At 45.1% G+C, this 14,021-nt stretch overlaps 1 protein-coding gene across 2 annotated transcripts in view; it reads left to right on the top strand.

The window, feature by feature from the left end:
• Nucleotides 1-14,021, top strand: part of MYEF2 (myelin expression factor 2) — a 534,185-nt gene that overhangs the window by 313,889 nt on the left and 206,275 nt on the right. The gene's annotated exons all lie outside the window — the stretch shown is intronic.

Raw genomic sequence — 14,021 nt, 5'->3', positions numbered from 1 at the left:
TTTAAATATGTAAATTGTCTTGTGGTGCACTTTTCCTCCGTTTTGTTTGCTTAGCTTTGAGAACCAGATGAGATTTTTTATGTTTGACCTGTGCAGTTGACCGCTTTTGCTACTTGCAATTTGCATTTTAGATCTGTCCTTGCTGCTTTTGCTGAAGTATTTCTTTGTTTACATTCCGTTTAAATTTAATATCTGATATCCTTTTCAATAATCATTGAATGGGTTTTGGATCTGACTTGGTTGCATATTTCAGACTTTGGATCCAACTCTCGCTCCATCTACCCACAATGCCCTGGTCCATTCCCAGTGTCACTAATCTCTTTTGCCACCATCGTGCTCAGCTGTAAAGTCCTTCTCGAGCGTTTTTGTGAATATTTTTCATAAGTGAAGATGTTCTTCGTGTTTCACTGTTGCAGTCATCACATTTTGGTTATGCCTGCCAGGGTAGCCGTTGGCCGGCCCGAATACCAGAGACTCAGTATTCTTGCATCAGTTGCTGTCGCTTGAGGACTGGCGTCAGATCGTCAGCAGTATAATGTAAGGCAGCCGAAGACATTAAATCCGTCTTTCTTGCCACGGAACCCGAAGTAGAAGCAGTTCGCACGAGTGCTTGTCAGCCACTAACCTTGAGTTTTCGTGTGTGAATTGAAGTTCAAGTCTTCTAAAGCTAAGTAGCCTGTTGGGGATCCTTTTTTCTTGCACTAACCAATGTCAAAGTTGGTCTCCCCTGTGGAAAGCAAATACCACACAGACTCCTCTCTTCCTGAGTCACTTGTTTAGCCCCAGACCACGACATCCCCTGCTAGTTCTCGCACTGAACAAGACACAGAAGCATCCGTTGTCAGGCCCTTGTAGTAGACAGATATTTTGTTTACAGTACTCCGATATGGCTTCGGTAAGCCATCAGACCGCAGATCTTCCGAAAAAATGTAAAGATAGACAGACCACACAGGTCTAAACCTACCGATGATGCGTCTTAAGCTAGTAGTCAGTCCTCCGGTACTCTGGTGTTTACGCAGCTACTGAGACCCTTTCAAAGTCTGGTATGCCACAGAACTGTTAGACTAGGATCCTGCAGTAGTTTCTACCTTGGATGGGTCTGGAGCCGCTGAGCAGGTACCAGCTTCTGAGCAAGTCCCTTTACACTACCGAATCTAGACACAAACCGATGTCTTCTTTCGTGACTACCATTCTTTCTAAAATGAGTTTTAGCCGTAGGGTTCGAACCACACCAAAGAAACAGATGACCCACTGTCAGGCGCCTGTTACCTTGCTTCAATCTCAAATGCTTAAAATGGGGGAAGACCTTATTCTGATCAGGGGAAGCAAAGCTACCTCCTCACAAAAGGAGAGATCTGTTCCCTGTAGTTTTCCCAGAACAAGAGTCGGGTGAATCTGATGCATCTGACTATGAAAGACACAACCCCTCTGCACTTGAGGATTCTTTTGCAGAGGACTCCATTCCTTCAGCCTCTCCCCCCAGAAAATTTTTCCTTTGAGGAAACCCTGCATAGTTTAAAGGAGCATTTCCAATGGGGAGTCGGGACTACCCTCTGTCTAAAGACTCTGGGAATTCCTAGATCTTAACGGACCCTTGGCCAATCCCCCCAGTCTTGGATGTTGTGAATTGTTTTCCTTGAATCCAGCTTGACTCCTGACGCCCTACCTCCTGCTCTCAGAAAACCAGACTAGTGCTATAGAGTCCCGGAGTGTCACAAATATCTTTTTAAAAATCCAGCAGCTGACCCCCGAGGTAATTTCTCAAGGGCAAACGGGGATTAAAATTACTTCCGCTAAGGATCCCACTCCCTCAGACAGGGATTCCTGAACATTGGACAGATGGGGTAAAAAAGTATACACCTTGGCCACTATTGCTATCTGGGCACTAAACTGTCCGTTCTATATGCTGAAATTTGAGCAACATACCTTGTTACTCAAAAATGTCTTCCTTTCCTGCTTGGGCAGAATCTAAAGATTTACAAGACTTAATGCAGTCTGCAAGTCAAGTAATTAAACATCCTTTGCACTGTGGTTTTGACACCCTAGAAGCTTGCAGGGCAGCAGTCAAAATGTTGGATGCCCCCTTGCACAAATAACTTTGTCAGTAAGGCAGAAGAGGCCTTAAAAAAAAAAGAGAAAAAGCAAAATCTATGCAAACAGTTAAGGATGTTCTTCGTCTTCCATTGCTGCAGTCCTGACTATTGGGTATAGTCCGCGTCCAGTCGGCCCGAATACCAGAGTATAAGGCTGACGTCGGTCAGGGCGCATTAGACTGACGTCAGTACGTCAGGGTACTAATGCGCATGACCGACGTCATATCCTCAGTCTTTTTTGCCGCATGGTCCGATGCAGAAGCAGTTTTGCGAGTGCAGGTTGGCGTTCTGAAATATTTCCGAAACCGGAGTTTCAGACCGAAACAGAGTTGGCTAAGTACCCGTTGGGGAACATTTTGGTTTTCTTGCCTCAGTATTTACCGGATGTCAGAAAAAGTGAATAACTGTATTTCTTGTGGGAAACAGATACCTCATAGGATTATCATACCTTGTGTATACCTTGTTTAGGGCCTGAGCACGACGTTGTTGGTTGGCGCTCTTGTGCTAGGTTTAACAAACGCACTATTAAGAGGAGGTTAGACTGTGCCAGGTTAGTGTTTGGGAAGCGTTGCAATTATAAAATGCCGTCGGATGCTCCGGCGCCTCCAAGAAGCGGAAGGATAAAACAGCGAAGCCTAGGGTTGAGGAACCGGCAGTCCCGGACGCCGGTTCTTTAGAAGGCTCAGTGGAGCCGGAGGTTTTGCCAGGAGTTTCCATCGAGTGCCAGGCAGAAACTATACTCTTACAGGATGTGCCTTCTCAGGAGGTAGGCCAGGCTGAGGGGCTTCTCAGGTGACTGTTCTTCCCTCTCTTCCCAAGGTAGTTAGAGCCTCTCCTTCTGTTGCCAAAACTTCTTTGAGAGGTAGGCCTAGTTCAGCTTCAGTGGGGGCTTCTCCTAGCATTTCGGTTCTGTACCTAAGAAACATATGCTTAAAATGGCAGAAGATTTAATTACTATGATTAGGGGTTCTATGCCCCGCCTGATAAGAGGCCTAGGGTGGAACCGGAGTTTGATAGTTTTGAACAGTGTTCAGAGGCTTCAGAATCTTCTGTGGAAGATATGCAGGAGTATCCTACTTATTCTGATTCTGATGTGGATGATTCCACTCCTACAGCTTCTCCGCCTGAGGATTTCTCATTTTCAGAGACTCTGCATTCCATGAGGGAGCACTTTAAATGGGAAGGCCAGGATTACTCTGATTCCAGGAAAAGGCTTAGTGAGTTCTTGTTTTTACCCCAGCATAGGCCTTTAGCTATTCCTCCTGTGTTGAATGTGGTGGAAGATGTTTTTGCAGAGGCTTCCTGAACCCTGACTCTTTGCCTCCTGCTCCTGTTAAGCCTGATAGGTATTATAGGGTGCCAAGCTCATAAATATTTGTTTAAGAGTCCTAGGGCGGACCCAGAAACTATTTCTCAAGGGCCTAAGGGTGTAAAGGCTTCTGTGGTTAAAAATCCTGTTCCCACTGATAAAGAGGCAAGGGCTTTGGATAGGTGGGGAAAGAAAGTGTATACTTCTTCCACTCTAGCCATGAGAGCTTTGAATTGTCAGTTTCACATGCTAAAATATCAGAATTATCTCCTTTCACAATTGAAATCTAAGGTGGATGCTTTGGCGGAAGGTATTGAGTGTAAAGAGTTGCTGGATTTGGTTCATGTGTCTGAACAAGTGGGTAAGCATTCTTTGCAATGTGGTTTTGATGCTGTACAGGCCTCCTCGAGGGTGGCTGCTACCAGTTCTGTTCTTCGCAGGCATGCCTGGTTGAAGGATCAGAATTTAGCTGAGCATGTTAAGACAAGGATTTTGGATGCTCCTTTACAGTCTGATGTGTTGTTTGGATCGCCTGTGGAAGCAGTTTTAAAGAAAATGGAGGACAAAGCTAAGTCTATGCAAACTGTTAAAGATTTTTTGCAGGTGCAGCCACCAAAGTTTAGTAGAAATTGGCCTGCTAAGGGGTGGACATATCCTGCTTATGATTCCCAGTCTAGGGTAGGTCTAGGCGTGGTAGGGGCAGGGCTCAAGGTTCTTTTAGGCCTAGAACAGGGAGTTCACCTGCTCAGACTTCTGGTGAGGGCAGGGGTCAGTCCTTTCGTAAACAGACCCAATGACCTGTTTTTTCAGCTGCCAGCAGATTCACGTTTGGCAGCTCCTTTGGGAGGACGACTGTCTCTTTTCAAAGAAAATTGGGATTTAATTACTCAAGACAAATGGGTGTTGGATATCATTCACCACGGTTACAGATTTTATTTCCATACAATGCCCCCTTTCAAAGGCATGCCAGACGTTCCTCCTCCACAAAGAAAAGAGGCTCACAAGCTAGTTTCTCAGTTACTTCACATAGGGGCCATTCAGCCAGTCCCTGTATCAGAAAGGGGCCTAGGATTTTATTCTCGCCTGTTCCTTGTACCAAAGAAGGGAAACACGTGGAGACCAATTTTGGATTTATCTATCCTCAACACTTATCTGGACATTCCCAAGTTCAAGATGTTGACGTTACAACAGCTTTTACCTCTGCTGGGCAAAGATCACTGGATGGTAACTTTAGATCTCAAAGAAGCTTACCTTCATGTGCCTATAAGGCTAAGTTGCAGGAAGTATCTGCGGTTTCGAGCTGGAAATTCTCATTATCAGTTCTCTGCATTGCCCTTTGGCTTATCTACTGCCCAGAGTGTTCACAAAGGTTCTGGCTCCAGTGATAGCTTACTTCAGGCTTCAAGGAATTCAAATCTATCCTTACTTGGACGACTGCCTGATTCTGGCTCAAGAAAAGGAAGATCTTCTACAGCATCTGGAATATGTTATCGCAGTGCTAAGATGCCTAGGGTATTCTGTGAACGAAATAAAGTCCAGTCTAGTACCCTCTCAAGACATGTGCTTTCTGGGTGTGAGACTGAATACAGCAGCCCAGATGGCCTTTTAACCCCGGACAAACAAAAGAGTCTGTCACTTTACTTCCATCAACTATCTCATCAGTCCGTGCTGACTGCAAGGACAGTCCTTCAAGCATTAGGGTTCATGGCATCTTGTATTCTGGTGCTTCCCAATGCCAAACTGCATATGAGGAAGCTACAATGGTATCTCAAAATGTATGGACACAGCACTGCCAGGATTTGGACACTGTCATTCAAATAATACCTTGCCTTCAAAAGAATTCTTGTGGTGGGCTCAGGAATGTCACCTAAACAAGGGACTCTCTGTGACCCGGCCAGAGGCAAGTCAGATCTTAACGACAGATGCCTCGGACATTGCTTGGGAGCTCATTTAAATGGAAAGTGGATACAAGACAAGTGGCCTGCCAGACTACAGCATCTACATATCAACATGAAAGAGATGTTAGCAGTCCAGTTTGCATTAATGGCTTTCAAGGAGTTACTTCTTCCAGGGCAGGTGTTGATTCTAACAGACAACACAACTGTCATGTGGTACATCAACAAGCAAGGGGAACACATTCTTATCCTCTATGCAGGCAAGCAATGATTTTATGGGAGACTGCGCTAAGCCTGCAACTAACTCTTCAGGCAAGGTTTCTGCCAGGAGCACAGAACTCCTTAGCAGATGTGTTAAGCAGACAAATCATGGATCCCCACGAGTGGAAACTGGATCTTCATGTATTTCAGAAACTGACAGTGTCATGGGGAACTCCAGACATAGATCTGTTCGCTTCTCCACTAAACCACCAGCTGCCAAAGTATTGCACAAAGGGGTTTCATCACACAGCTTGGAAAGTGGATGCTCTGTCTTTCAGTTGGAAAAACCTTCATGTGTATGCCTTTCCACCTCTGCCTCTTCTTCCAAAGGTACTGTTAAAGGTCAGACAAGACAGGCCAAGGATGATTTTGATAGCTCCAGATTGGCCTCGGCAACACTGGTACCCACTACTCACGAGTCTGGTAAAGAAGCCTCCATGGCCTTTACCTCTGATTCCTCATCTGTTATCTCAGAAGGACGGTCATCTGCTCAATGTCAAGCTTCACTCTCTTCATCTAACAGCCTGGCATATTCTGTGTTGAAACACAGCAGGTCTCAACTTCCTCAACAAGTTTTAAATGTGATTATGGAAGCTAGAAGACCTAGTACAAGGAGAGTGTATGCAGAAAATGGAAGAGATTTTTATTTTGGAGTACAGCAAAGAATTTGGAGATTTCTGAGCCTAATTTGAGTGTGGCTCTTCAATATCTTACTGAATTATTGGACAAAGGTTTGTCCTTCTCTTCCATTAAGATTCATGCTGCAGCAATTTCAGCTCACTATGATTGTGACCCACCTTTGTTTTCGCATCCTTTGTTCAAGCAGTTTCTTAGAGGGGCAAAGAATATAAGACCCCACGTAGAGCTCCTACTCCTGCTTGGGATCTCAATTTTGTGTTGGAAAAACTTACTCTACAACCTTTTGAGCCTGCAGCTACTGCTGAATTGAAATACTTGTCATGGAAGACTGCTTTTCTGTTGGCTATTACTTCTGCAAGAAGGGTGTCTGAGTTGCAGGCCCTTATGGCAGTAGAGCCCTTTTTGATTTTCCATAAGGATAGGGTATCATTACGAACTAATCCTTCTTTTATGCCTAAGGTGGTTTCTAGTGTGGCTTTAAACCAAACTATTCATTTGCCTACGTTTTTGCAGACCCTCAAAATAAAGGGGAAAAGATTTTGCACACTTTAGATGTACACAGGCAATTGCGTTATTATTTAAGCAGGACTAAGGATTTTAGGCAGTCTCAGCAGTTGTTTGTTTCTTTTGCTTTGAGTTCACAGGGCAAGCCTGTGTCAAAACAAACTATTTCTAGGTGGATTGGCTTTTGCATTGCATTTTGTTATTCCCATCATGGCAAGGAGATTCCAGCTGGGATTAGGCCTCATTCCACTAGGGCTACTGCCACTTCAACAGCATTTCTAAGGGGGGTGGCAACTAAGGATATTTTGGAAGCAGCTACTTGGAGTTCAGTGCATACTTTCTCTAAGCATTATCACCTTCCTATCTACTCTAAGTCTAGGGCTGGTTTTGCCACAGCTGTTTTGCAAGGCATGTTGTCAGCTCCTACTTCTTTATAATTTGCCAGCCTCCCTTACCTCTGCTTTGGGATTCTACCCAATAGTCAGGACTGCAGCAATGGAAGACGAAGAACATAGTACAGTTTTGTACCTACCATAAATGTAGATGTTCGAGGATTCCATTGCTGCAGTCCAATACCCTCCCTCCTTCCCTCTGTATTTAGGGTGGTTGTGTAGGTGAGTTTACATGCTTATTTTTGTATATATTGTTGTATATATTGTGCATGTTTTGGTGCAGGTTTTTGGGACTTGTCTTTTAGGGTCTTCTGACATCTGGGGCAAGAAAAGACTGAGGATATGGCGTCGGTCATGCGATTAGTACCTGACGTACTGACGTCAGTCTAATGCGCCCTGACCGACGTCAGCCTTATACTCTGGTATTCGGGCCGACTGGACGCGGACTATACCCAATAGTCAGGACTGCAGCAATGGAATCCTCGAACATCTACATTTATGGTAGGTACAAAACTGTACTATTTCTTACAAGTCCAGCAGGCATTGCCCCTCCAAGCACTGGTCATTTCCTCAGAGTAAACCAGCCCAGCCTAGGCCCCTTGCAAACAGACCACCCAGACAGCAGCCCCAGGGAATGCAGAGATCTAAGCAGTGGACTAGCTCCACTTCAAAATTACTGGAACCTGTTATGAGGCAAATACACAGAGCGGAGTATATTTTTTTGGTTGTAAGAGTTTAATTGTTGCTTAGATCTCTGTTGAAACTGTCTCACTGTTCTGAGAGACTGATCTGCAAATATACATAGCTGAGTATATATTTTTTTGGTTTTAGAGTTTGTATAGTTAGTTGTTTAGATCTCTGTTGTCTCACCCACCCTCCTTATTTTTGGTTTGTAGTTTAAATTTGGTGGCTTTTGCAGTTGCCCGCCCCACTGTAGATTTGATCTGAGATGCTCCCCTAGTCCCATCTCTCTATCACATTCTACCAAATAAACTTTCTGCACTTGCTTTTAGTCCTTTTTAATTTAATTGCGTTTTTTAAACAGTTTGGTGTAGTATTGCTACATACTCAATGCTAGCTTGCCCTGCATGTGAATTGTTTTTACTTCTGTTTTTACTACTTTTCTGTATAAAAAAAAAAAAAAAAAAAATACTAAGCCTGTTTCCTGTGACTAGTGTTCCAGATACAGATATGCTGTATCCAGGATTGTATGTTAAGCTTCTGAGCCCCCCAAGCCTTTCTGTGTTAGAGGGATGCCTTCTAGCTCATCAGTGGGAGTGGTAAGTACTAGGTAACCTGTCTACCACATAAGGAGTGGTTTTGGCCCAGAAATTGTAGTTGGCCATTTGGGCAATCTCTTCCATCTCTCTCAACTTTCTGATTTGAAAGCCTGCATTTGCACTTGTTTCTGTCCTGTAACTCGTCTAGTGCAGGTACAGATTCTTAGTTTTAGCACTTAAATTTGGTTATTCATGCTCAGCACAGAAGTTGTAAGCACTCAATCTTCCTCATTACCTAGAGGAAAACTCTTGTACTCACTTTCCTCACTTGTCTAGAGGAAAGTAGTTTATTCAGGCATGTCCAAGTGTCAGCTCCCAGTGTTCTCTACTGTCTGTGATGAGTCTGGGTATCTTGAGGCAATGTAGAAATTGCCTTAAGTACACAGACAAGCCTCTCCTCCTACCACCCAACACTACAACCTGTGAGCGATGGACTTAGCTTGGCTAGATGTCTCCAACCAAGACTGAACTTTACCACCTTCTCATGACTGTCAACATTTGCACCACACTCCTTACATAGTCTCACTAAATCTACACCACCAAAATCCACACACAGTAACACAAACACATTTGCGGAGGCTCTCAATAATCTGTCTAAGCAACAGAGACTTCCAAAGCAGAAATGCAAGCAATCTTTATCCACAACACAACCCAAATGAGAGACTGCCCACAGACTGTGCCACTCAACCACAGCCAATAAGGCAAAACAAATGTACCCAACACACTAGTCATAGGTGACTCTGTAGTCAGGCACACTGATGTCCCACTCGCCAGGCTAAACAAGGAGAAGGTTACTTTCAGGTAATTGGATCCGCCACATAACTCACTCAGGTCACTCCACAACAAGTACAAATATGATTTTGTCGTCCATGTTTGTGTGACCGGAGACGTTCCTCCCTGGACTACATGGAGAGACATGGAAGAGCTCTCCAATCTTGTAGCCCAGGCAGGTATGACCCTAGCCCTGAGTAGCATTCTGCCATCACCCCGAATGATACTGCAGTACAAGGACAAAATGAATAACTTCAACAATTGACTAAGCTTCTGGTGTTGTTCTAAGGGGGTCCACTATCTCTGCTTGGGATGACATGGTCGACAGACCACGATGCTTTGCCATAGATGGCTTGCCCCAGTCTCCCCTGGGATTCTGGATACTGGCTAAGGCTCTTGATGCCCCTATAGTGCCTTTTTTAGGCAAGGTTCAAATGAATTCATCACCATAACCGGAACAGGCAAGCAAAAACTGAGGGTAATGGTACTCAATGCTAGAAGTCTAAATCTCAAAATGCACTCCTTAAAATGGAGAACAAAGATATCTGTGTGGTGACTGAGACCTGGTTCAAGGCTCCAGAGAGCACTCATGGCTATAACTCGTACCACACTTTTCGGCCATGTAACCTGGACCGAAACACCAAAGGCAGAGGTGTCGATATTCATTAAGGATATCCACACCTCCAGGCTAGTTGCTTAGCATAATGCATCCAAGGTTATCCAAGTGCAACTAACTCTGGGCAGATGCAATCCAAATTGTAACTTGCTACAGATCCCCACCATGCCCCAGTATTCCCGCTATTTTATGTACTGGAAAATATTAGGGTTTAACCTAACACCCTAATAATGGGCCACTTCAACTACCCCACCATTAACTGGGAAAATTGTGTGCCAACTCCCTGGCTCAACACTTTCTGTAATTTGTAAACTCCAATGCCCTAGATCACCTTATCCACACCCCCACCAGGGGCAACAATATCCTAGACCTAGTCATCAGCATGAGTGAACCGGTGTTCCACACCTGAAGTCAACTCCTCGTTGGTCCTATCCAACCATAGGCTAATCACCCTTGATATCCACATCCCACCTCCAGTTAAGGAAACCACAGTAAAAACAATTTCTCCAAAGCAAACTTCATGCCTCTTAAGACAGAAGTGGTGAACTTCATGATACCCATGCAGATGGACGATACAGTTACAACTGCTGAATCCTGCACAGATGCACTCTATAAGCACTTAAACGAGTGCATGGATCGTGCTATCCCAAACAGAACCAAGACACTATCCTCCCAAAAAAAAAAAAAAAAAGTAAGCCAATCTGGTGGTCCACTGCCATAAACCTGTACAACAGAAGGAAGAAGCTGTTGCAAAAGTGTAAAATCCCATGAGTGTAGTAGCTCCCTGGGCAGCCTCATTAAGAAGCTGAGATCCCTTATAAGATCCTCCAAAGCTAGCTATGAAAACAAAATCGCCACTAATTCGAGGACAACCACAAAGCATTCTGTAGTTAGGTCAGGAATTTCTATGGCAACACCCAGATCTGCTCTGAGTTACAGCACAAAGGCAAGAAAATTACAGAACCAACTGATATTGCCAACATCCTGGCAGGTTCAGTGCTAACTTTACCCCCCCCCCCATCTCACTGCCAAAAGGGCCCATATCTATACAGGAAGAATGCAGAGTCCCTGTAATCACAACTATGCAGGTAAAAACTGCACTCTAAAGCCAAAAAGACAGCATCCACGGGACCGGACAACATCCCAGGCTGCGTTTTACACTTACTTCAGAACGAACTGGCTCCCAACTTGAGCACCATGTTCAATAATAGCCTTGCATCGGGCTTTGTGCCCACTGAATGGCGCATAACAGCAGTTATCCCACTCCACAAAGGGGAAGCCACCACTGATCCTGGGAATTATCTACAGATTAGCCTGACGAGCCTGGTCTGCAAGGCCATGGAACCCATAATCATGGAACTCAAAAACGACATTGGTACCCTCCAAACTCTGGATCCCACCCAGTTTGGGTTTGTGAAAGGCAGATCATGCCTCCTGAACCTGATTGACTGAGGCAGTCATCAAAGCCATAGATGAGGGTAAGGTGGTTCACACAGCCTATCTTGACCTCGCCAAGGCTTTTGACACCATCCTCCATTCTGGAATTATAACTAAACTCACTAAACTAGGTGTAAATCCCTACTTCACAAGATGGGCTGTCAACTGGCTCACTGACAGAACCCACACTGTAAAAGTTGCAGACTCCAAATCACAAAGCAGTGGTAAGTGGAGTACCACAGGGTTCCGTCCTGGGACATCTCCTGATAGCCTGTACTTCAGAGAAGTAGTTACCAAACACAGAAGGCCTATGGCTAACTAAGTTCGCAGATGACTGCAAACTAGGAGCCATAGTAAAGTCCCCAAATGATATGGGCATCCTACAGAACAGATGCCTGGTGTCAGAGCCATGGCCTCAAGCTCAGTTCCAAAAAGTGCAGTGTTATCTCCTTTGGTAAAAATTCTATACCCACGAACTACCACATAGGCAGCAATCTACTTAACGTAGAATGCGTGATAAGAGACCTTGGGACCCAGGTGGACAGTAGTCTCTCCTTTGATAATCACATTGCCAGAGTAGTCAGGAAGTCCTATGTGGCACGCCTCATCATGAAAGGGTTCTCATCCAGGAAAAGAGGTCATTGTTTCCTTCTACTCAACACTAATTAGACCCATTATAGAGTACAAGGCTCCTTTTGGAATGTACCTCACGAAACATCTGCAGCAGCTGGAAAGGCCACAGAAATACCTCAGAGGATTACTGGCCTCAAACAAATACCCTACACTGACCGCCTCAAAAAACTCTAGCTTTACTCCGTAGCATATCGCCTACTCCGTAGCATATCGCCTACTCCGAGGTGATCTTTGCCTAACATATAAACCCGGAGCTGTTGAACGTGATACACCTAAAGAAATCCCAGTCCCTCTGAGCTACATGCTCTAGGGACCTAAACCTTTTCACCACAATAAAACAGGACATGCTGGAGGGATAGATTCCTGTCCCAGAGACTTCCCATACTCCGGAACAGACTACCCATCTATTTCAAGCAAAGTTCTTCATTAGCACTCCAAGAAAAATCTTGAGTTGATGGGAAATAGGAAATACCCTGGGGATCACTTCTGTGTCGCTGCTAGACAGTGGCACAGGAAATTAACTTTCTTGGGTGGTGTAAGCCAGGGAACCTTGTTGGGCAGATAGCCTAGTATCTACCTATGAACCTAGGAGTTCTAAGCCACCCCCTTATGGTAAGAACTCAATGACTCACCACCTCCTCCCCCCTCTGCCCACCTTCACTTACCCTTAGGAGGAAAACTCTCCTTTCACTCTAGCACCTGGGCCACCATGACAAAGGACTAATGGGTTCTGAGCATTTTGTGTAGGATACAAAATTTCCTTTCATACCCTTCCAACCCCAAATGGGTTCCCAGATCTACCACCAAATCAGTGGGCAGAGGCTCAAAAGCAAATCCTTTCCCTTCTCTCTGAGAGCAGTAGAGCACATTCTTGCAGAACGGTTAGGCCAAGGCTTTTACTCCAGACTTTTTTTGGTGCCCAGAAAAGAGGGCACCTTGCGCCCCATCCTCTAGCCATTCTAAACACCTTCTTGGTGATCCCAAAATTCAAAATGCTCACCCTCCAGCAGCTGCTACCCATGCTCTCCAAGGACTCTTGGCTAGTCACTGTAGATCTGAAAGAGGCCTACTGCCACATTTCTATCAGGGAATCATGCAGGAAATATCTCCACTTCAGGGCAGGATCTCAATTTCCGTTCACTGTGCTTCACTGTGGCTTATCTACTGCTCCCGGAGTTTTTACAAAATGTCTGGCTCCAGCCATTGCCTTTTGCAGGCAAATAAATATTCAAATTTACCCATACTTAGACGACTGCCTTATTCAGGCAGACAGCCAGGAAAAGCTGCTCAAGCGCCTGGCCTTTGTAAAGACGCTACTAACCTCCCTAGGATACAAAATCAACAAAAATCCAAACAGGTGCCCACCCAAAGAATAATCTTTCTGGGAGCAAGTCCGGACTCACCCTCCCAGATGGCATTCCTTAACATCAGTTAAATTTTCCTGACAACTTACTTCTCTCAACTAGCCACCATGCCCCAGCTGTATGCAAGGAAGATCCTGCAAGCTCTGGGGTTCATGGCATCCTGCATACTACTCATTCCATGTGCCAGACTGCACATGAGGAAACTTCAAGAGTACCTAAAGAGCCTTTGGTGTCGAGACTCAAGACCTGGCAACTCTTTTTTTTTTTTTTTTTTTTTACCTATAATTCCTTGCCTCAGAAAATTTATGTGGTGGGCAACAGCATGCTCCCACAACAAGGGACTGCCCTTCTCCCCACCCCCTGCCGCTCAGACCCTCAGCACAGATGCATCAGACTGCGCTTTGGGTGCATACCTGGACGGCAGGTGCATACAGGGCCAATGGAGCCCGCAGAAATCTCTCTGCACATCAATCGGAGATGATGGCTGTGCAGCACGTCTTGATACTTTTCAAACCCCTTCTCTGTCTCTCCAGGGGTTCTGATCAAAACAGACAACACTGTGATGTGGTACATTAACAGGGAGGGACTCACTCCTACCCTTTATGCAGGCTGACCCTTTTGCTCACAGCCTTTTCTGTGTAGCTACACCTGTTAGCACAATTTCTCCCAGGCTCCCTCGACTCTCTGGAAGACAAATTAAGCAGAAACCTTCTGGACCCACATGAGTGGCAACTCAACAGAAGTGCCTTCACCCTAATAACTCATAAATGGGGAACCCCAAAGGTCTACCTGTTTTTACCTACACCAACCATCAGCTCCGCAAATTC

The sequence above is a fragment of the Protopterus annectens genome, chromosome 7.part0 (assembly GCF_019279795.1).
Source record: "Protopterus annectens isolate FY-2018-M chromosome 7.part0, PAN1.0, whole genome shotgun sequence".
NCBI classification, from domain to species: Eukaryota; Metazoa; Chordata; order Ceratodontiformes; family Protopteridae; genus Protopterus; species Protopterus annectens.
The sequence above is the reverse complement of the archived record's forward strand: the minus strand, read 5'-3'. Positions and strand labels throughout refer to the sequence as shown.